Source organism: Mandrillus leucophaeus, unplaced genomic scaffold (genome assembly GCF_000951045.1).
Source record: "Mandrillus leucophaeus isolate KB7577 unplaced genomic scaffold, Mleu.le_1.0 Scaffold226, whole genome shotgun sequence".
Lineage (NCBI taxonomy): Eukaryota > Metazoa > Chordata > Mammalia > Primates > Cercopithecidae > Mandrillus > Mandrillus leucophaeus.
In genome coordinates this window covers 4019495-4040697 of record NW_012102321.1, presented here as the reverse complement: position 1 = coordinate 4040697, position 21203 = coordinate 4019495, and the positions used below count along the sequence as shown (strand labels likewise).

Here is a 21203-nt window from a genome sequence, read left to right as displayed (position 1 = left end):
AATCCTGATCCATCTGACCACAAACCTGTGTTCTCCACCAGTATAGTATCCTGAGTATCCTGCCTTCTTTGATGGCTGATAGTGAATAAGTTTCCTGGATTTTACTGATTGGAGGGTGGGGGCTGATGACAGAAGAGAATGATCTGCTGTAGTCTGGAGAAATACAACATTGATAAGCCAAAAATATTTCTGCTCATTCTACAACTCTCTGGAGAGCATTGGCAATATGTCTTGCATTTTTAAAGTACTTACAGTAGATTGCATTAACAACTCTAGCTCTTAACCCCTTCCTACATCCATGTCCTTTACCATAGAATATTTCAGTTTCATTCACTGCAGATTCCCCAGTGACTTATTTAGGCCAGTGGAATGCTAGCGTGCATGATGTGAGCAAGGGACTGAGAAGCTCTTGAGTGACTGAATTTGCTCTCTTGTACTTTTTCATTTATCAACGGACAAAGATGTCTTGGCTAGCCTACTGATTCCAGAAGGAGGATGAGCAACATGTGGACTAGAGCTGATTTGTCCCATTGAGTCCTATCTAGATCAGTTGATCCCATTATGACCATCAGACGTATGAATGAATCCAGCTGAGATCATGTGAGCTGCCCACCAAATCGAGTCAAGCTCAGCCTGGATCAACCCAACCCACAGATCAGTAAATATAGGCTATTGTCTTAACCTGCAGAGTTTTGAAGGTGATTTGTTATGCAGCCATACTTTTTTTAGCAATAGCTAACTGACACAGCATGTTGCAAAGCACTTCCATGAACATTGCATCCTGTGAACCTCATAGTAATTTTATGAGATAGAAGTTTTTACTCTCTTTATACTTCTAAGGGAAACTGAGGCTCAGAGATTTCTCCTGAATTGCCTTAAGGCATGTATTTAGTACACGGGAGATCAAGAATGCAAGCAAAAATTAGCTTCTATGTCATCTCTCACCCTCTTGGACCAACCACTTTGGTTTCTTCTCTGCCAATCAAAGAACTTGAAGCCAGATACCTAGGAAGAGTTTGCTTTCATGAGATCCTGAAAGCAGCAGTTTCCTTGTCAATCTAGAGCTCCTGATTTACATAACAAATTGTTGATGTATTTTTATTGGCTGTTAGTAAATACACACAAGCACATGTATACATACTCACTTGATCTAAATCCTGCTTTTCTCTTGCAGCTTGGGTGAATCTGTTCAGGGTAATAACAGGGTTTAGGAGGCATTTTGACTCTAACCTTAAGGAGGAACCACCCAATGCTTGAAAGTCTGTGATTGAAAACTTTCTCTCAGCTTCCCATAGCCTTTTCTTCTACCCATCCCACATACTTTGTATCAAAGTCCAAAGACATTTCTGTTTCCCAGAGCAGCTCTCTTAAGAGCATGCTGAATTTCAAGAAGAAACTTAAGTGAAAGGGGTGTGTCCACTTTATGATCCACTGCCTCTGAGAATTAAAGCCATCTTTGAATTTCCTGCCAAGGAAGAAGTGGCTAAATTGTTGCCTAAGGCAGCCTTTATTTTTATTGGTGTTCACAGGATGCTCCAAATCATAATACAATCCATCCATGACTTCAGACAGATGAAAACAGTTCCTTCTAAAAACAGAGGCTGATGTTTTTAAAAGACAATAAGAGAAGAATGTGAGCTCCCCATGGCTGCAGTAGAAGGTGCTGGATGAGAGGAGCATCTCCAGAGCACGGAAGACAAAGCAGCCTTATCCTCACCTTTTCCACCTCAATTTCCATTTTCCTTCAAGGCAAAACTCCCACTTCTGGCAGGTGAGTCTCCTAGCTGCACCTTCTCCATCACAGCTGGTGTTGTCTTACTTTTGTGGTTTTGTGTATACCATTCTCCTGCCCCAGTGTCATTTCCCAGCCACCCCAATTAATGAGAACCTACTGTGTGCCAGCTGCTGTTCTAGGTGCTGTGCAAAAATAAAATAAAGGGACAAGAATCCCTCCTTGTATGCAGCTTATGTTAACTGAAAAAAGAATGACTATAAACAAGTAACATGTCTTTGGCATCAGCTGGTGTTAAGAGTTATAGAGAAAGATGACACAGAGAGAATATTAGAGAATTTTGGTTGGGGGAGGTGGATTTGCAATATTAAATAGAGTGATCAGAGCCTCAACTGAGAGGATGCCCTTTGAATAAGTACCTTAAGGGGGTGAGGGTGAGCAATGCAGATATCTCAGGGTACTCCAAGAGTGTGCGTGGTATGTTTGGAGGCTATTAAGAGGCACATGAGATTGAAACAGAGTGGATAGTGGTTAGAGGGAAGTAGTAGTAGATCAGGTAAGAGAATTAATGGAGGGCCAGGTCATCTGAGCCTTGTAGAGTACTGTATGGAATAAAATGAGAAGCCAGAGGAGTAGAATGACTTAAGTTGTAATTGGACCATCCTAACTATTGGGGCAAGCTCAAAAGCCGAGAGACTAATTAAGAGAATTACAATTATCCAGGTGGGAGATGATGGAGACTTGGACAAGGATGGTCATAATGGAGGTAGGGAGAAATAACAGATTCCATGTATATTTTGAAGGTAGAGTCCATAGAATTTTGATGAAGTATGAAAGAATAAAGAGGAATGAAGGGTTTATAGACCCACAATGTGACATCTGTCCACCTTTACGGATCAGCTTTGGCACCTCCTGTTCTGCAAAGACTTTGCTGAGCACTCCAGGAATCTCTCTGTCTCTCTTCTAGGCAAATATCACTTATGGGCCACTTAGCAAATACTTCCCTGAACCGCGTTTTCTTTTTTAATACTTCTGTGTCTAGCCTTTCCAAGAAGTCTGAAAATGGTTCATGAGCCAAAACTGTGTCCAGTACTTCTCAGTATCTCCCAAAGTTCAAGAAACTGTGTGTAGCACAATAATTATACTTATAATTTATAATTAGAATATAAATTATATTCTAATTATTAGTTGTTATAGGGTTGTGTGGGCTAGTATTATTACCCAGGAGGCTTGTCATTGTCATAGGGTTGATAGTGTGCATGTGTGAAGAATCCTGAATCTGGGTACAAAGGTAGTGGACCTAGGGTCGTGGAAGTACAGCAGCCAGACCAGTCTCTCAGGTGAGAGTCACAGAAAGCCTAGGCTACGTCCTACCAGAATGCACTCTGGTGTGTTTGTATAGTGTATTTAAAAAAGAAAAACACTATTCAAGACAATTTGGAGGCAAATGTAAGATTTAATTTAGAGGGAGGCGCTTCATTGCTGTAGCCTCTGTGTCCCTAGTGTGCCAAGCACAGAGTCCTGAGGGTCCTAGGAGGTAGCCAGGCTCCATGGGCCATACTCACCCATGAATCTGTTAAAGGGAATGACTGTTGTCTAACTTACACTTTTAGAAAATACACACAAATGTGTCAGCACATATACATATCCTCACCTGGAACATATTTCCTTCCCCCACCACACCATTCCTCCTAGAGACATCCCTAAGTCCCAGTAGGTTTTCAGAACTTGGCGTTTGTCCAGGAATAAAATTCAAGAAAGGAGAGCTGTCACTTTCTTGCCTGAAGCTGCCTACAAGCCTGCATTAAAAAGGTCTTCTCCTTCTTCCTCACTACCATATACTACCTACTGTGTGCTGGAGCCATGCATGAGCCTTTATTAAGCATGTGCTTTTAAGCAAGGAGCATTTGACTTCCCCTTAATTGAGGCATAATAATTACAGCATTGGCACATTAGGAGGGTGAGACAGCATGTTTAGCTTTTGTGATTAATTATCTGAGAATTGTAATAAGTTGTTAAGACATTAATTACGCTAGCATGTTTACTGCTGTAGGTTGCACAGGCAATGCTTTGCCATGTCAAGTTGTGGTATGTCTAAAGACACAGCTGTGATGGGAGGCACAGGTGAGTCGGGTGCCATAGGTGTCCCTGTGGAGCACCACAGCCCCATCCAAGAGAGCCTGAGTCAAGAGCTGTCTCTTTTCTTCTTGGACATCTGTGGACTCAGGATGTAGAATAATTATTTTTTCTTTTATTGTAGATTAAATGAAATGAAGACACTGAGCTCTGCAAGTACACTGCTTTTTGAATCCCAGAGGTCAGTAAAAATGTAAAACATGACAGGTCTTGGGCAAATACAGGCTTTGGGATCTTCTGTGCAGGCTACCTGATACGGTTTGGATCTGTATCCCCACCCAAATCTCATGTTGAATTATAATCCCCAGTGTTGGAGGTGGGGCCTGTTGGGAGGTTATTGAAGTATGGGGTGGTTTCTCATGGTTTAACACCATCTGCCTTGCTGTTGTCATGGCAAGTGTGAGTTATCATGAGATCTGGTTGTTTAAAAGTGTAGCACTCCCCCTACCTCCTCCTGCTCTGGCCATGTAAGATGTGCCCGCTTCCCTTTCACCTTCATCCATGTTTGTAAATTTCCTGAGGCTTCCTCAGAAGCTAAGCAGATGCCAGTATCATGCTTCCTGTACAACCTGTAGAACTGTGAGCCAATTAAACTTCTTTTCTTTGTAAATTACCCAGTCTGAGATACTTGTTTAGCAGTGCTAGAATGGACTAATACGCTACCCTACAAGGGTGAGTCTTTCTGTTGTGTGGGGAGCAGACCTGTATGAAGGAAGAGGAGAGAACAGCTGGCAGGGCCTGGGCACATGAACTGGGTAGGAGCAAGGACGGAGGGTGAAGGCTCTGGACAGAAGCCTAAGGGAGTCGGCACTTCCACACTGTTTCCCATGTTGTGGATTGTGGCCAACCATGATGAAAAGGCATAAACTGAGACTATGTGTGCAGAAAATAATGGCAGCAAACAACTGACTATAATTTAAAAAGATACATATAATTTAAAAAGATAAATAATAAAACCCAGAATAATGATGCTGTTGTTACTTGTTGTAATTAAGTGAGAAAGCAGCTTAGGGAATCTAACTGAAGGGACCATTTATTAATAATTGTTTTAGGCACTTTGTATAGACTTCCTTGGCAAGCAGTTACCTGTTCCTGCAGAGAGAGGAGGTCGCTGTAAGAAGCCCAAGAAGTGCATGGAATATGCGTTTTGCCCTCATGCTGAATAGTCATGTGTTAAAAAAAAAATATTTGGCTTAAGCCAAATATTACCATTAGAGAATAAACTTCTGGGTTACAAGAATAAAAAACAGATTTTATTATAAAAATTTAGTTATTCAAAAAATTTTATTGGTAAAAATTTTAGGAGTCAAATTTTTAAAAAGTTTGACGTTATGGTACGGAAGCAACAAACTCTACACTGCTACCCACTGGCTAGGCTGTGAGATGATTGTGTTGTACAACTACCATCCTAAAGCCATCCTCATACTCTGCTGAGTTGGGTGGCAGAGTAGGAATCAGGACCTAAAAGAAAGTAACTAAACACCAATACATTTATTCAAGATTATTTTGTTTGATGTTATAAATGCCAGATTTCCAAAAAAAATTAGCAAAGATTAGAAATACAATTTTATCCAGTCTCTGTTACTTTGCTTGAATTGTTATTTACATTGTAATAAACATTTGTGGTTGCAGAAAGGATACAATGCCCTTCCTAAAGTTGTCTAGGTAACACACTCCTATCAACTCCCCATTAATTTTCTTATATTTTGCAATTTTAAAGTTCTAAATAAATGGTTTTGTTAATACATTTAACAACTTTCACAATCACTATTAATTTGAGTAGCATTTTACTCTTGTGATAATAAATGTATATTTTAAATGTAACTGACATAAAGCACATAAGATTTCACTCCAAGGTCCATGTGGAATACCTTTCTGTATTTGAAGGTAAATAATCAGATGTTAACAGTAAATTCAAAGGACATGGCTTGTTTATATTGCTGATAGGGTTACCCTGACTAGAAAAGCTAATGGCCTAGATGATTGCACAAGTACTGATCACACCTACATCCAGGGGGCCCAGAAATTATGTTTACATGGACCTTCAGGTTTTTTTAGCCTTGCAGTGGCTACAGTTCAAACAGAATAGCAGATTTTGGCCAAGCACCAAGGTTGAAGGCTGACTTTGGTACTTCGTAATCCTGTTTATAAAAATTCAACACAGCTTCTGCATAGGGTAAGTTACCATCATCAAGAGTCAAGAGTTCAGGGCTGGTGTCCTCTGGGCAGGGTTGAGAAAGTATTGTTTAAACAAAGAGAATTCATATCTGAAACCACGCAGAGCGTTAGGTAGAACCTGGACCCAAGCTTCTCACTCTCATCATCTTGTCATATTGATAAAAGGAAAGCTTCTCCCCTCATCCTACTCTGGCTTGATGAAGGGAGCAGAGGAAGGGGATCTGTCAGCCTAACCTGGAGCTGGTGGAAGTCACGAACCTTCAGAGCCCCAAGACAGCCTATAGCTGGAGACATGTGGAGGAGTGAGGCAGAGTCTTCTTTCCTTTCATTCCCTACCTCCTCGCTCCAGAAATTTTCTTCCCTAGCTCCTTGAAAATGTTCAATTCCAGATGCAGAGTGGTTCTTTCTGAGCCTGTTTACCTTGCGAGTGGTTAGGGTCTGCATTTCCAGGCTGGCTCCAGGTGAGGTTTTCTAGACTGCAGAGCACCCTGCTGACCTCCAGGCGAAGACCGAACGGGCTTCAGATCCTCTGGAGCATACATTCCTTCTCAGCTCAGAGCTTTCCCCCTCGCTTTCCTATTCTTTCTGGCTGCCTTACTCTGCTCAGAGCATTAAATGTGGTAGAGTTTGGTTAAATCCCACTAGACCATCACTAGAGCTCGGAAGGTGGAAGTTGTTATTAAATACATTTCGAGGCTTCTACACATATTTGAGTATAGTAAACGTTAAAAATTAATGCCTCTAATAATAAAACCCAGAATAATGATGCTGTTGTTACTAATTGTAATTTATTGCAAACTAGTGGCATGTTAAGTGCTCTGAAGAACATAAAGGTATAAAGTAGCCTCCTTTGAATAGGTGAGTGGGATGAATAATTTCCCTACTCCTGATATTATCTGCACATTGATACTTACAGAGCTATCAGCAGGACCACCTTCTTACTGATTGTAGGCCAAGTCTGCCCCTTTGACAGTGACGGAGGAAGAAGAGAGTCTTTGAACCATTTAAAGGAATGATGATAATCATTCCCTTTTGTGATCTATGAGATTATGATTCACATGGCTGGTATCAAATGGCATTAGATATTATTAGTTATCTTTTCATGTATCCATCAGTCTCTCTACTGAGTAATATGCCCCTTGAGATGTAAACCATTTTATGTCTCCTAGTGACTTAATCTCTAGTGTCTTAATTTGCTTTATTGTAAGAGTTCTTAAAATGGAGTGTGTGTGTGTGCGTGTGTGTGTGTGTGTCTGTCTGTCTGTCTGTCTGTCTGTCTGTCTTTTGGTCCCTACTAAGCTGTGCATTCTTTGAGGTTCAAGTCAATGTCTTATTTATCTTTATATCCACTTTTCTTAGCAGTGTCCTATCCTCCCTACCTACAAATATTACTTAATGGACTAAATATTAGGCCATGTTAACTTTTCTCACAGTTCAGATATCCTTACACATTAATTTGATGTGTGATTCTCCATTTAATCATTTATTCAATCACCCATTCATTTATGAAATACTGGTTTCTATCTTTATGTTAAACACTGTGATAAATGCCAAGGATACAGGCAAACCAGACAGACAAGTCTGTGACCTCTTCAAATTTATTTTCTAGTTAGACAGGCAACAATCAAGTAGGCATATGAACAGGCAGGCTAACTTCAGACCACTGTTAAGTGTGGGTAAGTAAATTCAGACTAAAGGGTGAATTAGGGGAAGAAGGCCACTTCAAAGAGAATACTAAGAGAAACACTCTGATAGGGAGATGGCCTGGGCATTCCCTGTAGATGTTCTCAGAGTATGCTAGGAGGAGGCCAAAATCATTTAGCCTGCTAAATTTGCTCTAATTTATTCATCCATTTCCTAATTCATTTGCCATTTGTTGAGTTCATGAGTGTGGGGCTCTGAATTTGGATCCAAGGATCCGGAGGTGAATATGACATAATACTTGCCTTTGAGGAATTTACAATCTGGTGATGGAGAGTGACATAGACACATATACAGTAGATTCCAGTGAGCACCAGAGTGAAGGGAGCAGGATTATTACACACTTTATATTTGTTCAGCTCCTGACCCAGGGCCCTCAGTGACCATTTGTGGAACCACATTGAATGGAATGGGTGGACTAGAAGCTGCAGATAAGAAAGAGAATGCAGGCTGGGAGGTAGAGAGGTAGAAGTCACTGCAAACTTGGGCAGCTTAATGCTTCAAATAGGGCTCCGGTCGGGAGCTGTACAGCAGTCTCGTTCTTCATTTGAATTTACTCCCTACAAAATTAATTGCTGAAGTCCTTCAGAAAGCAGCAGGGAAGTACCACTTTCCCAGAAGACGTTCTGATTTAGTGAGGTTTGTGGTACTACATGTTTCTCAGAGGAGAAACGAGATTTTTACATCCTTCGTATTTCTCACAGAGCAAATTAGAGTGCTTAAGTCATATACATACATTATATGTGTATGTGTATATGTGTGTGTCTATGTGTGTATATGTATGTATATGCGTGTATATATGTGTGTATATATGTGTGTGTGTGTATATATATGAATACATGTATTTGGTTGTTTGATTGACTCGAGGTCTAGAACCAACAAAGGAAATAGATTTTGGGTTTCTAAAAGGCTCTATTCTTTGTCCCTAAAGGTGTGCCACAAGAATGTCAAAGGAAAGTTTAAAAGGAGAAATGCAGGATTCTGTGTTCCTCCTGGTTATTGCATATACATCGTTTCCTTGCTTGAAAGATCATGTTCCGTGGGGACCAGCAAGTAACTGTCTTAATATTGTTGGTCCCTGTGCCATAGAGTGAATTGAGTTCTTCCCCATAGTAGTGGGGGGATTGTGTCTAGAATGCCAAGCACAGGAGGTGGGCATTAATTAGGGCTAACGGCCTGTAATTGGAGCTGCCTTTATTTCTCTTTCCATTCTCCAAGCTTGAGACTGTCAGAAGGCTCGTTTTCACTGGAGCATCATAATTAACACTGAATCTAATGTGAAAGGCAGATGAGGTTGAAGCCCAAAATAGCTCAGAGCTACTCAAGGGTGTGTGTGTGTGTGCAGAGCTGTGGGGAGCAGGAGTGGGGAAAGAGGAGGCTGGCATTTAAGTTGACCTCCAAATGTTTTCCTTTTGGAGAGGGAGTTTGGGGATCAACACTGCTGTTGCCCCTTCAGGTTCCTGGAATGAGTACTCTAAAATACTGAAATATACACTGAGTGACTGGTATTTCAGAATCCTGGGCCCTGGAAGCCACAGGAACCATGCATGACAAGTCTCAGAAGCTCTGCTTTCGTTTTTTCTCGTATATAAGGGCAGATTTCCTCCCTCATGAAGCTGACATCTTTTTTGGACCGAAGCACAGAGACCAGGGAGGGCTGGTAAATGTAATAATGTCTGCAAAGCCCTTGGAGTGCCTTGGAAGAAAATTCAAGGTATTTCTCTTATTACTGCTGGTCTTCCAATTCCCCTGAACTCTGAGAACCCATTTAAGTGATTACTTCATGAGGAGGCTAGTAGAAAAGCAAGACTAATATATTTCTTCACTTGGCGGCTCCCACACAGCAAAGGACCCTAGGTGCACTTACAATCACTATCATATTCTCATTCTTTCCCCCTCGGTTCTGCTTAGAACATAATGAACTAAATACCTGCAATTTATCTTTTAGGAAGACCGAATTTTGTAAACCTTCCTACAGGTGACTTGCAGCACCCCTTGTACATATGCATAAATATTTACTGAATTGTGTGACATTGGAGAACTGAGAGAAAGGTAAGATGGGGGGGGTGTGTTTGCCACATCCTGACCCCAGGCCCCCACCTAAGAGAAAGGGACCGCAGGAGAAGGGAAAACTGGAACTGTCGAATGGTCTAGGTTCTCTAAGTCAGACTTTCTTGAGGATGCTTATTTGGAGTATTAAGACATGAAGTCTTTGGCTTAATTTCCATCCTGAGCCATTTATTGAGAGGGAATCCCTAAATGTATGCAATTTTTCTCTTCCCATCAAAGAGATATGTCACATAATGCTATATGTAAAAAGAAAAAAGATAATGATTACTAACTTACTTAGGGATGATCGACATGTTGGAGATATTGTCTTATTAAATTTGCTGCTACAGGGTGCTCCCTTGACTTGGAAACCTTAAACCATGCAGCCTCCTCTGGTGAAGATGGGAAATGGCTCCCAGGGTATTCACAGCCGACTGCAGATTCACAAATGCTGGAGGCACTCACATGCAGAAAACAGCTGCTTTGTTTCTGTAGACTGTTTTTATGCTCTAGTGGGTTTTCTTTTTTCTTGATCCTCTTTCATTTGAGCAGTAACCTATGGTGTTATTAAGTTGCTTCAGCATAGATTTCTCTGGATATTTTGGATTTTTATTCTGATGCTTGACCATGTTGGCAATCAAGTCCTATTAAAATGGGCCTGAATTATTATAGAGCCATTGTTTTCCAGTTTTCACACTCCCATTGAAATTTAGTAATTTACCTGGCTGAAATACTTGAAAGTGCAAGTAGCATGGACCAAAGCCAGTCAACATAAACATGTTAGAGGTACTTGAGGGAGAGTCACTGGGTAGCTGTGAACATGACCATGGGCACCTTTGGGGCTCTGGGGCTATATGCAGCCAGGGTGGGTTGAAGAATGGTGCTCAGCTGATACACACTGGCTAGTGTGGCTCCACTGAACCTGTTTTGATGGATGTGGACCTGATGTGGTTTCATTGCTTGAGTATCACATCTGCATGCAGCTGGTATTTTGGTTTTGGTGGTGGCAGCGAGATATTTTAAGGAAAGATGGTATTACTCTCCATATACTATATACTGAATCCTAAAAGATTGGAGATAAGGTACCAGATCTCTGTACTTTCTTCATAATAAATATTTAGTGAGATCATCCTCTTTACTATTATTTTGCCAGATTTTCTTAAAACATTAGAAGCTGGAGAAATATGAGAAAATGGACTGTTTTCAGGAAACCTTAAGTCTTATATACAGAGAATAGGACAGACCTGTGGGAAGAGATTAGCAGACTGGGCTATAAACAGGCCAGTTGTGAAGGGCTTTGAACACCATGTTGAAGTTGAATGGTAAAGAACACCAAGGTCTTAGGTTAAAGTCTCAGCTCCATTGTTTAACCACCTATGAGGCTCTGGAAAAGAACATCAGCTCTCTATTTTCAGTTTGTTTATCTGTCAGATGGGGAAACATATCACTAAAAAGACACAGATACTTTCCATATTTTTGCTCTGCTAGCCTCAGACTGTCAGGTTAGATCCTTTCATGGTTGCAGGAAGGCTGTTGCAGCCCCTTGCATTACATGATTACACGTTATGCAGGGCTGTGTTGGTCTGAAGGCCACCACAGGACTACTGTATTTCACAGAGTCTAAGATGTCATTGACTATAAAATGCACCATTGTTTTGTATACCACTGTGAAAGAAATAGCACCGATTAGATTATGACACACTATTGGTTGTAAAATGCATTCTTAGTTACCTGATTAGTAAAATACAATATGCAATATATTTCACTAGTGTTTTTAAGAATGTCTCTGTAAGCTTTTACCATACCATTCCCCCTCGGCCAGCAGACTTCCCACATGACGGCACTTAAGCCAATCTCTGGAATTACCACTGTGTCTGCCCTATCTTGTGAATGTCCTCTATTCTCTTGTCTCCTGTGCCTTTGGATGTTTGCTCCATTGCAGTTGCTGCTGGAGCTGCAGCAACCTGGGCCAGTTCTGTGCAAGCGAACACCATTTTGCTAAGTCTTTGGCTATTCCCATCACTTCTGCACTTAGAAGAGGCACCATATTAGCAGTAACTTTTTAACGGGGCAAACATTTACCAGTGGGAGACAGAGAGTGGGAAGAAACTTGTGGAAAAATTCCTTTTCTCTTTCCCCTGTGATAGCCTGTTCTGAAGCATGGATTTTTGAATGTAGCTTGTCTAGAGACATCTCAAGTAGCTGAGTGAATTTGTTTCACTTTGTGAAATGGTGGCCAACATGAAAAAGCATCAATTTTTATTTAGTTCTCATTATTACCTGTCTCACTGCCTTCTTCCCTCACTCCCTAGGCCTGGCAATGCACCTCCCAATAATAGCACTTAACCCTTGCCTCAGACTCTCTTCTGTGGAAACAGGCTGTCACAGCCACCACATTACCTCAAGCCAATCAGTATTAATTCTGGTTACTTGGAGGAAAGTGAGCTCCAGAAGAAAACCAGGGCTCCTGTCAATATGGCAGAGAAATGGTGTGGCTATTGAGTGGACAATCGACAGTGTTTGATTAGTACCTGTCCTGCTACACTGGGTTGTTTTAAGAGTTAAAAGAGATAATGAGATGTGAATGTGCTCATTTAAATATTAAATAACACAAACATGTAGAGTTGTCATTAGACTTAGATCTATTTACAAGTTCTAGAACCTTATCAGTTCACTCATTCAGCAAAAATTATTTAGTGAGCACCTACTGCATGCCAGTCATGGTGCATACATGACTACATGAGTACAATAGTTCTCCCCATATAGTAGCTTCTTGTCTGTAGGGCATATGAACAAAGAAATTACATGTCCTACAATTTTCTAAAGGGAAATAGTGTGTTGTGAGAATGAGGGAGGCAAATCTAACCCATATTTGGGAAGTCAGACAAAACTTCCTAAAGTGATATATATGCTAAAACCTGGAGGATGACTAGGGATAGGTGATGGGTGGAGTGGTGTGCTAGGTAGGAAGAAAAGCATATACAGAGGTGAAGGGGTGAGTGAAGGCATGGCATTATTTACCATGGCTGGGATGGTAGAGGCCAATTTATAAAGTGTGAGTTGTAGGAAATTTGGATTTAATCATGAGGATGATGAAGAGCCATTGAAATGTTTAAGAAGGCTTGTTTCAATAATGATAGAATGAATGGACTCTTTTGGGCAGGGAAGACAGAATGGGAAGCAAATAAGGAAATTGAGATGCCACTATGTAATGTGGCATTTCTTTTTGTTTCATTTAATTTTCAATTTTTATTAGTATAAATTTTCTTCATAATTTAGGGTTTCATGAATATTACAGACCCCACACGTTTCCCTAATGGTAGAATTTGAAAGTCAAGGTTGACGCTTTCAGGTAAAGGATGGAAGGAATCTTTGTGGTCTTTACCCAACACAATCACCGGCTTAATGGCTCTCACTTTCCTTTTTATCTGTGCTGTTAGTTCTGATTAGATCAAGGGACACCAATAATGCAAGGTCAATAATGTGACTCTCCAGGGGAGCCAATTACCCATGCAGAGAAAACCACAGGCTTAATCTCAATACATGGCTGATCATCTGCAGCCATGAGCCGTTGGACATGGGAGTATCCACTGGTTGGTTCATTCCCTCCCTGCCTCCCTCCCTCCCTTCCTTCCTTCCTCCCTCCCTCCCTCCCTTCCTTCCTTCCTTGTTGTCTTAGCAAAGGCTGACAAAATGAAATACCACAAGCTTTCTTCAAGGATGGCCCCAACCCCTGAAACACTGGGTAGGATCATCCTAGCCTGGTAAAACCAAAGAGGTGGCCCCACCCTTTGAAACCAAGGAGGAAACAGTCTTGCTCCTGGGCCTGTGGTGAGAGTGGCAGCCCTTATGATCCCTGAATCTTTGGGATCAATTTTTCCTTTTCCTTGAAGAATAGTGTGTGTTTGCAGCCAAATATCTCTGTGGTCTGATCTTGTAGAATCTAGGAAATCTGACAGAATTCCTTCATTGCATTCTGCTTTCTCTATCTCCTTTGGATTAAACTAGCCATGTCTTTGCTGGTATAATCCCTTCTCTCTTCCTGGCTTCTGTTAAAATGGCCAGTGAAGTTCATGAGTCATACTCATGATCTCTTTATCAAATGGCTGTTCATTTATAACCTTTGTGTCCTCTTCAGAACAAGATTTCTAATTTTTTTGAATATGGATAGGCATAGAATTTTTTAAATCTTCAATCTCTGGTTCATTTTCCATAACAATTATTTTTTTCCAATTAATCTCTCTCCTATCACATTTTACTATTAGTAGCCAGAAGGAACCAAGCTACTCCAACACTTTGCTTAGAAATCTCCTCAGCTTAATATCCAATTTTATCACTCATGAGTTCTACTTTCCACAAAACACTAGAACACAGTTCAGCCAAGTTCTTTGCCACCTCATAACAAGGATCACCTTTCCTCCATTTTCCAATAAAATAGTCTTAATTTTTTTTTTTCTGAGACTACACCAGAATAGACTTCAATGCCTATATTTCTGGCATACTCCTAAAAATTCTTCCAATCTCTATCCATTACCCAGTTTCAAAGCTACCTTCACATTTTTAGGTATTTATTACAGTAGTACCCTACTTCTTGGTACCCAAATCTGTCTTAGTCAGCTTGGGTTGCTGTAACAAAATACCATAGAGTGGGAGGTTAAATAACAGATGTTTATTTTCTCACACTGTTCAGAAAGCTGGACTAATAATATCAAGGTGCCAGCTGACTTGGTGAGGGCTCTCTTCCTGGTTTGCAGAGAGTTGCCTTCTTGCTGTGAAGAAAGGCTCACTGGCCTTTCTTGAATGTGTGAGGAGAAAGGATGTGAGCAAGCTCTCTGGTGGCTCTTTTTATAAGAATACTAATTCCATCATGAAGGCCTCAATCTAATGACCTTATCTAACCCTAACTACCTTCCAAAGGTTCTATCTCCAAATACCATCATATTGTGGGTTAGGGTTTCAGCATTCAATTTTAGGAGGCAGACAAGCATTCAGTTTATAACCCACCCTTTCTCCCCTTTTTCCTTCCTTCATTCCATCCATCCATCCATCCATCCATCCATCCATCCATCCGTCCATCCATCTTTTTAAAAAAAAATTTAACCTGCATTTATTGAACACCTGTGGATGAGGTAAACTGTTAGGTTCTATTGGCATGAAGATTAACTAATATGGGCCTTGCTTAAAGGAGGTCTAGTAAGGAAAGAGAGATTAAAAAAATAAAAAATGCCAGCCTATTATCAGTGCTATAAGAGAGTTGTGTATGAAGTGCTATGAAAGTACAGAGAAGAAATATATAGCTTCATAAATATAAACTCTTGACTCAGGTGTTGGAGGTAGGATTAGGCTTGGTACTACAGATAGAGGGAATCACACAAGAATACTAAAAGGGTGTGTGGCATCATGGTGTGTTCAGGCAACAGAAAACTTTCAATAAATGAATAGACATGAGTGACTTTGGGGAGAGTCAGCAAATGAGGCTGGAAAGGTGTGGATCATGAATGCTCTTCTGTGTCATGGTACCAAGTTTGAATTTATCTTGAAAGTATTATGAGGCTCTGAAGGTTTTAAACAGGGGAGTGACATAAAGAGATTTACAGTTTTTGAATGTGGATGAATTCAGGGGTATGTGTAGGGGGTACATAGGCAAGGTTGAAAGCAAGAGACAATTATGATGGAATTTATTTCAAATCTGCTCTCAGTGTTGTTTGTCTCAGTGATGAGGAGTCAGTAGAAGCACTTATTTTTGCCTATACAGGATGTTACGTAGATATGGAGAAGGAAAGCTAAACTATTGAGGTTTGGATAGGGGCATAAATATAGACAATATTCAAGAGAAGATCCTCACCATATGTGAGAGACAGGTTCTAGAAGACTTGGTTTCTTGGTGACTAAGAAAATTTATAAATTCAATGATGGTAATAAAACTTGCACTTCTTTTAACCACTTATTTATAAAGTACATAATTCTTCCCCCTTTAATTGCCAAGTTCAAGAATATCAACTATTCTAAAATAATGTTGCATATTGATTTTGTGAAAGGGCCTTGTGTCCCTATAACTTGTCACAGTTGATGGTGACAAATATTAAAGGTGATGAACTATGAGCATTTGTGATGGCATATTTTGGCATATTTTTAAAAGTTTTCCTCTGACCTTGAGTTAAAACCAAGGAGTGAATGGAAATGTCATTACACTTTCTAAACTTTCCTGAAGACTTTCCATTTTGGATTCGTAAGATTAACCTTGATGTAACTCAAATATTCCTTTTTTCTTCAAATAAACATTTATTCATTTACTATCATATAGATAGGTAAAATTCTAATGGACGACTTTCCTCTCATCTTGTTCAGGAAAAAAAAAAACAAAAAAACAAAAAAACAAAAAAACAAAAAAACAAAAACCCCATACTGTTCATTCATTGTCTCTCCCTGAATGGAGGAAGGACATATAATTTACATGCCACTTTCATTTGCCAGAAGTCAGTAACCTCAAGTATTTTTAGCTTCTTTTGAAAGTCCATTAGTAATGTTGCTTTTTCTTGAGACCTTTCCTGCTTTATGTACTGACATCAGCATTTTTTCTGGTTTCTGCTAAGACCTATGAGAGAGTTGCTGGGGTGGCTCCTTTTTCATTCATGTTCCTATTCATAAACTCTTCCTGGATTTTCTTAAGCTCTTCCTATCTTCGACTTTTTATTTAAATCCTGTTCTCATTTTATTCTTTCTTAATATCAGGGTTGCTTCTAGGATATGCGTGTTTCCAAATAGCCACTTATATGCTTCACAAGTTCAAGATCTCACACCTGTATTCTCTTCAGTGATTGTGTGACTACCTCCTAGATGTAGAACATGAGAGCTATCTGGGATTAATGCTGTACTGTGACATACAGAATTTGTAGGCACACAATGATGAATGCTGTATTCAAAAGAGCTATAATTCTAGTTGACAGAGTGTGATTGCCTGATTTTAAATCCAGGCAAATTATAGGGTAAAAACAACTTGTGGTGGAAATGTCTTAGTAGTTTATTTATTAAACACTTAAGGGGAATTTAAAAACTTACTGAATAAAAGAATGGGTGGTGTCAATTCTGTTTGCTTCATCAATTGAAGCTTGAGGCTCACTGTGGTGTGAGGTCAGAGTAAAGAAAATCTATGCAATAGTTTTCATCCATCGAGTTGCTATGCTTTCTCTTTTCTGGCAAGAGAGGTGACAACTGTTAGGCTCAAGTATGACACATGATGCATCAAAGAGTTAAAGAGAAAAGCACTGGTTACATATTGACAAATTGAAATAAGACAAAATTTTGTCCCACATAACAGATTTTTAACTTCAATTTTTAAATTTTTTTTATTTTTTTATTTTTTTGAGACGGAGGGAGTCTCGCTCTGTCACCCAGGCTGGAGTGCAGTGGTGCGATCTCAGCTCACTACATCCTCCGCCTCCTGGGTTCACGCCATCCTCCTGCCTCAGCCTCCCGAGTAGCTAGGACTACAGGCACCTGCCACAATGTCTGGCTAATTTTTTGTGTTTTTAGTAGAGGCAGAGTTTCACCGTGTTAGCCAGGATGGTCTCGATCTCCTGACCTCGTGATCCACCCATCTCGCCCTCCCAAAGTGCTGGGATTACAGGTGTGAGCCACCGTGCCTGGCCTAGTTTCAGTTTTTAACTGAGGACATTTACTGTGGGAGGCAAGAATAGTCACAGATGATTAAGCATTCAGGTAATGACAGAAGGTCTTCCAGGAAGTCCAGACAATATTTATTTCTCATCTATAATCAGGAAAGATTTAAAACAAAGTTAAAGAAAACTAAATAAAGTGACTATCTTGTGGAGCAGCAGTAGACATTTGATGAATTATACAGGCAAATCACGTGACCTCCTAGCTTATTTTGTAAATGTTTGTGCAGTAGCAATTAAGAGGTAGAAGTAGAAATGGAAAAGTTGTGGAAATGGATTGCAAACATCTCTTCAACAAACTAATTTCAAATCTTTTAATATTCAGAAGTGGGATTGCTGGATTATATGGTAATTCGATTTTTAGTTTCTTGAGGGAGTTCTATAATGTGTTTCATAATATCTGTACCAATTTACATTCCCACCAATAGTGTACAAGGATTCTGTCTTAGTCTGTTTTCTGTTGCTATAACTTAATATCTGAGACTAGGTAATTTATTTTTAAAAGAGGTTTATTTTAGCTCACAGTTCTGGAGGCTGGGAAGTTCAAAATTGGGCAGCATCATCAGGTAAGCTTCTAGTGAGGGCTTCATGCTGCATAATAACATGGCAGAAGGCATCACTGGGTGAGGGGGCAAGAGTTTGCCAGCTTAAGTCTGTCTTCTTCCTATAAAGCCACCAGTCTCACTCCCATGATAACCTATTAACCCATTAACCCATGAATAAATTAATTAATTCATGATGCCTTTGCCCAAATCATCTGTTGAAGACCCCTTCTCTCAATATTGCCACACTGAGAGTTAAGTTTTGGAAATGAGTTTTGGAAAGAAAAAACATTCAAACCATAACAGGTAAACTTTTATCCACATCCTTGCCCCAACACTTATATCTTGTCTTTTTTATAATAGCTGGTATGGTTTGAATGTATCCCCCACAAAGCATGTATTGAAAACTTAATCCCCAATGCCACAGTGTTGAAAGGTAGCTACTAATGGGAGGTGTTTCTATTATCAAGTCTCTACTCCCCTGAATGGAATGAAGCCAATTATAAAAGGTTTTGAGGCTGCGAGTTTGACGTTTTGCTCCCTTGCTCTTTACCTCTCTTGCCTTGCCAGGGAATGATGTAGCAAGAAGGCCCTCACCAGATGCTGGCATCTTGATGTTGGACTTCCCAGTCTCCACAATGTTGAGAAATAAATTTCTATTGTTCATAAATTACTCAGTCTTTGGTATTCTGTTACAGGAATACAAAACAAATGAAGACAGAAACAGGTACCAGAAGTGGGGTGTTCTGTAACCAATTTCTAAAAATGTGGAATGGCTTTGGAACTGAGTAATGGGTAGAGGCTGGAAGAATTTGGAGGAGCATGCTAGAAAAAATCTAGATTGTCATGAATGATGTATTATGGCAATTCTGGTAAGATCTCAGAAGAAAAAAGCTGTAGAAAGAGCCTATGTCTTCTGATGGATTATTTAAATGACTGTGATCAGAATGTTGGTAAAAATATGGGCAGTAAAGTCTTTTCTGATGTCTCAGTTGGAAATGAGGAATAAGGTATTCAAAACTTAAATAAAGGATACTCATGTTATGCAGCTGTAAATAACTTGGTGGAATTATGTTCATGCCTTAGAAATTTTATGGAAGGCAGAACTAGGACCTTGAGGGTAAAGTTTCCAGAGAGGTACCTCAAAGACCTCAGTATTTGCTGTCCAGAGCTACCTTGGAACTCTGCTCTTTGCATTCCAGTGCAGGACTCCTTGGTTGCCCCAGCTGTGGCTAAAGTAGGCTCAGATGCAGCTTGTGCTGCCACTGGAGAGTGCAAGTGATCATTCTTGGTGGGGTCCACATGGTGCTGACACTGTGATGCAGAGTGTGCGTCCTGTGGGGCCATTGTAGCCCCCACCTATTTCAAAGAGTGTTGCAGACAGGCTGGGAGCCAGTCAGAAACCTGCTGTAGGGTCAGAGGACTCTCGAGAACCCACACTAAGGCAGTGCTTAGTAAAACTGTGAGAGTGGGGCCACCATAATGATCCCAGAATTATACAGCTGCCAGAATGGTATACTAGCCTGGTAGAGCTGCAGGTATGAACCTCCAGCCCGTGAGCTGTAGTGTGGGCAGAGTCTAGCAAAACCATAGAGGCAGAGCTGTCCAAGACTTTGGGGGTCCAACTTCTCCCCTCCCCATTGCACCTTTGAGTGCAGTGCCCTTCCTGCCCCGTGTGGTATGTTTGGTACCCAGGAAGTGCATTGGGCGGGATTTGGCATTCATCACACTGAAGTTTGAATCCAGGCATTGTGCATTGTCCCTACCTCAAGAAGGTGGAACATGAAGTGAAAGATTATTTTGGATGTTTGATGTATAATGTTGATTTTCTTGGTGGGTTTTGGTCTTACTTGGGACCAGATAGCCATTTTTTCCTGCCTCTTTTCCCCTTTTGGGTTGGAAATATATATCCTATGTCTGTCGCACCATTGTATTGTGGAAGGAGATAATTATTTTTATTTCACAGGCCCACTTTCTTTCTTACTGAAAGGCTATCACTAACCTCTCCTGTAGTGCAGATCTGCTTGTGATAAATTATTTCAGCTTATTTGTGTCTGAAAAAAAATCTTTGTTTTGCCTTCAGTTTGACAGATACTTTCACTGGGTATAGAATTTTCTCTTGACAGATTTTTCTTTCAGCTTTTAAAAGATATTCTGCTACTATTCTTTTTCATATTGTTTCTAACAAGACATCTGTTGTCAGTCTTTTTTTTTTTTTTTTCTTCAGTATAATGTGCCTTGTTGTGGATTTTTGTTTGTTTTTCATGCCTGGGGTTTATTGAGCTTCTGGGATCTGTGGATAGTTTTTATCACATATGGAAAAAACCTGCCCTTATTTCTTCAAATATTTTTATGTAACCTTATTTTACCTTTTTGTTCAAGAGCTTGAATTACATGAAAATCAGATGGCTAAAGGTGCTTGATACTGTTTATTTTTATTATGTTTTCTTTCTCAGTGTTACCTTTAGTTTTATATTGCTATGTTTTCAACTTTTTTTCCTGTGGAATCTAATCTGCTTTTAATCCCATCCAGTGCACTTTTCATCCCACATACTGTAGATTTATCTGTAGAAGTTCAATCTAGATGTTTAAAATGTCCTCCTTTCTACTTGTCATTTGCAATCTTTTCTCTATGTATTTGAACAAGTGGAACATAGTTATAGTAATTGTTTTAATGTCATTGTCTACTAATTGTATCGTTCATGTTATTTATGTATCTGTTTCCACTGATTCATTTTTCTTTTCCTTGTTAGAGGCTTTAATTTTCAGCTTCTTTGTGTGTCTTCTAATTTTTGATTGGATGACAGCCATTTTGCATTTTAATTTGATAGAATACTGGCTTATAAAATACCTAGCATTTATATTTGTAAATATAATCGTATATTTATATTTATAAATATAATATTTCTCAACTTTATTTAGTTATTTGAAAACCATCTAATCTTTCTGAGGCATCATTTTAAGCTGTTTTAGGTGGCATTCGAGAAGATTTAATCCAGGGATGACTTTCCCCCACTCCTATGGCAATGTCCACACGAATTGTAACACTTTCTTCTCTGGATGATGGGAATATAAACTCGTCTGGCTATATGTAAATTCTTATTTATTTATTTATTTATTTATTTTATTATTATACTTTAAGTTCTAGGGTACATGTGCATAACGTGCAGGTTTGTTACATATGTATAC

At 39.8% G+C, this 21203-nt stretch overlaps 1 long non-coding RNA gene across 1 annotated transcript in view; it reads left to right on the top strand.

The window, feature by feature from the left end:
• LOC105540732 overlaps nucleotides 1-21203 on the top strand; it is a 216576-nt gene that overhangs the window by 21624 nt on the left and 173749 nt on the right. Inside the window, exons 2-3 of the long non-coding RNA XR_001006249.1 lie at nucleotides 1530-1771; nucleotides 3993-4049. This is a non-coding gene — a long non-coding RNA (uncharacterized LOC105540732). The remainder of the gene's footprint in view (nucleotides 1-1529; nucleotides 1772-3992; nucleotides 4050-21203) is intronic.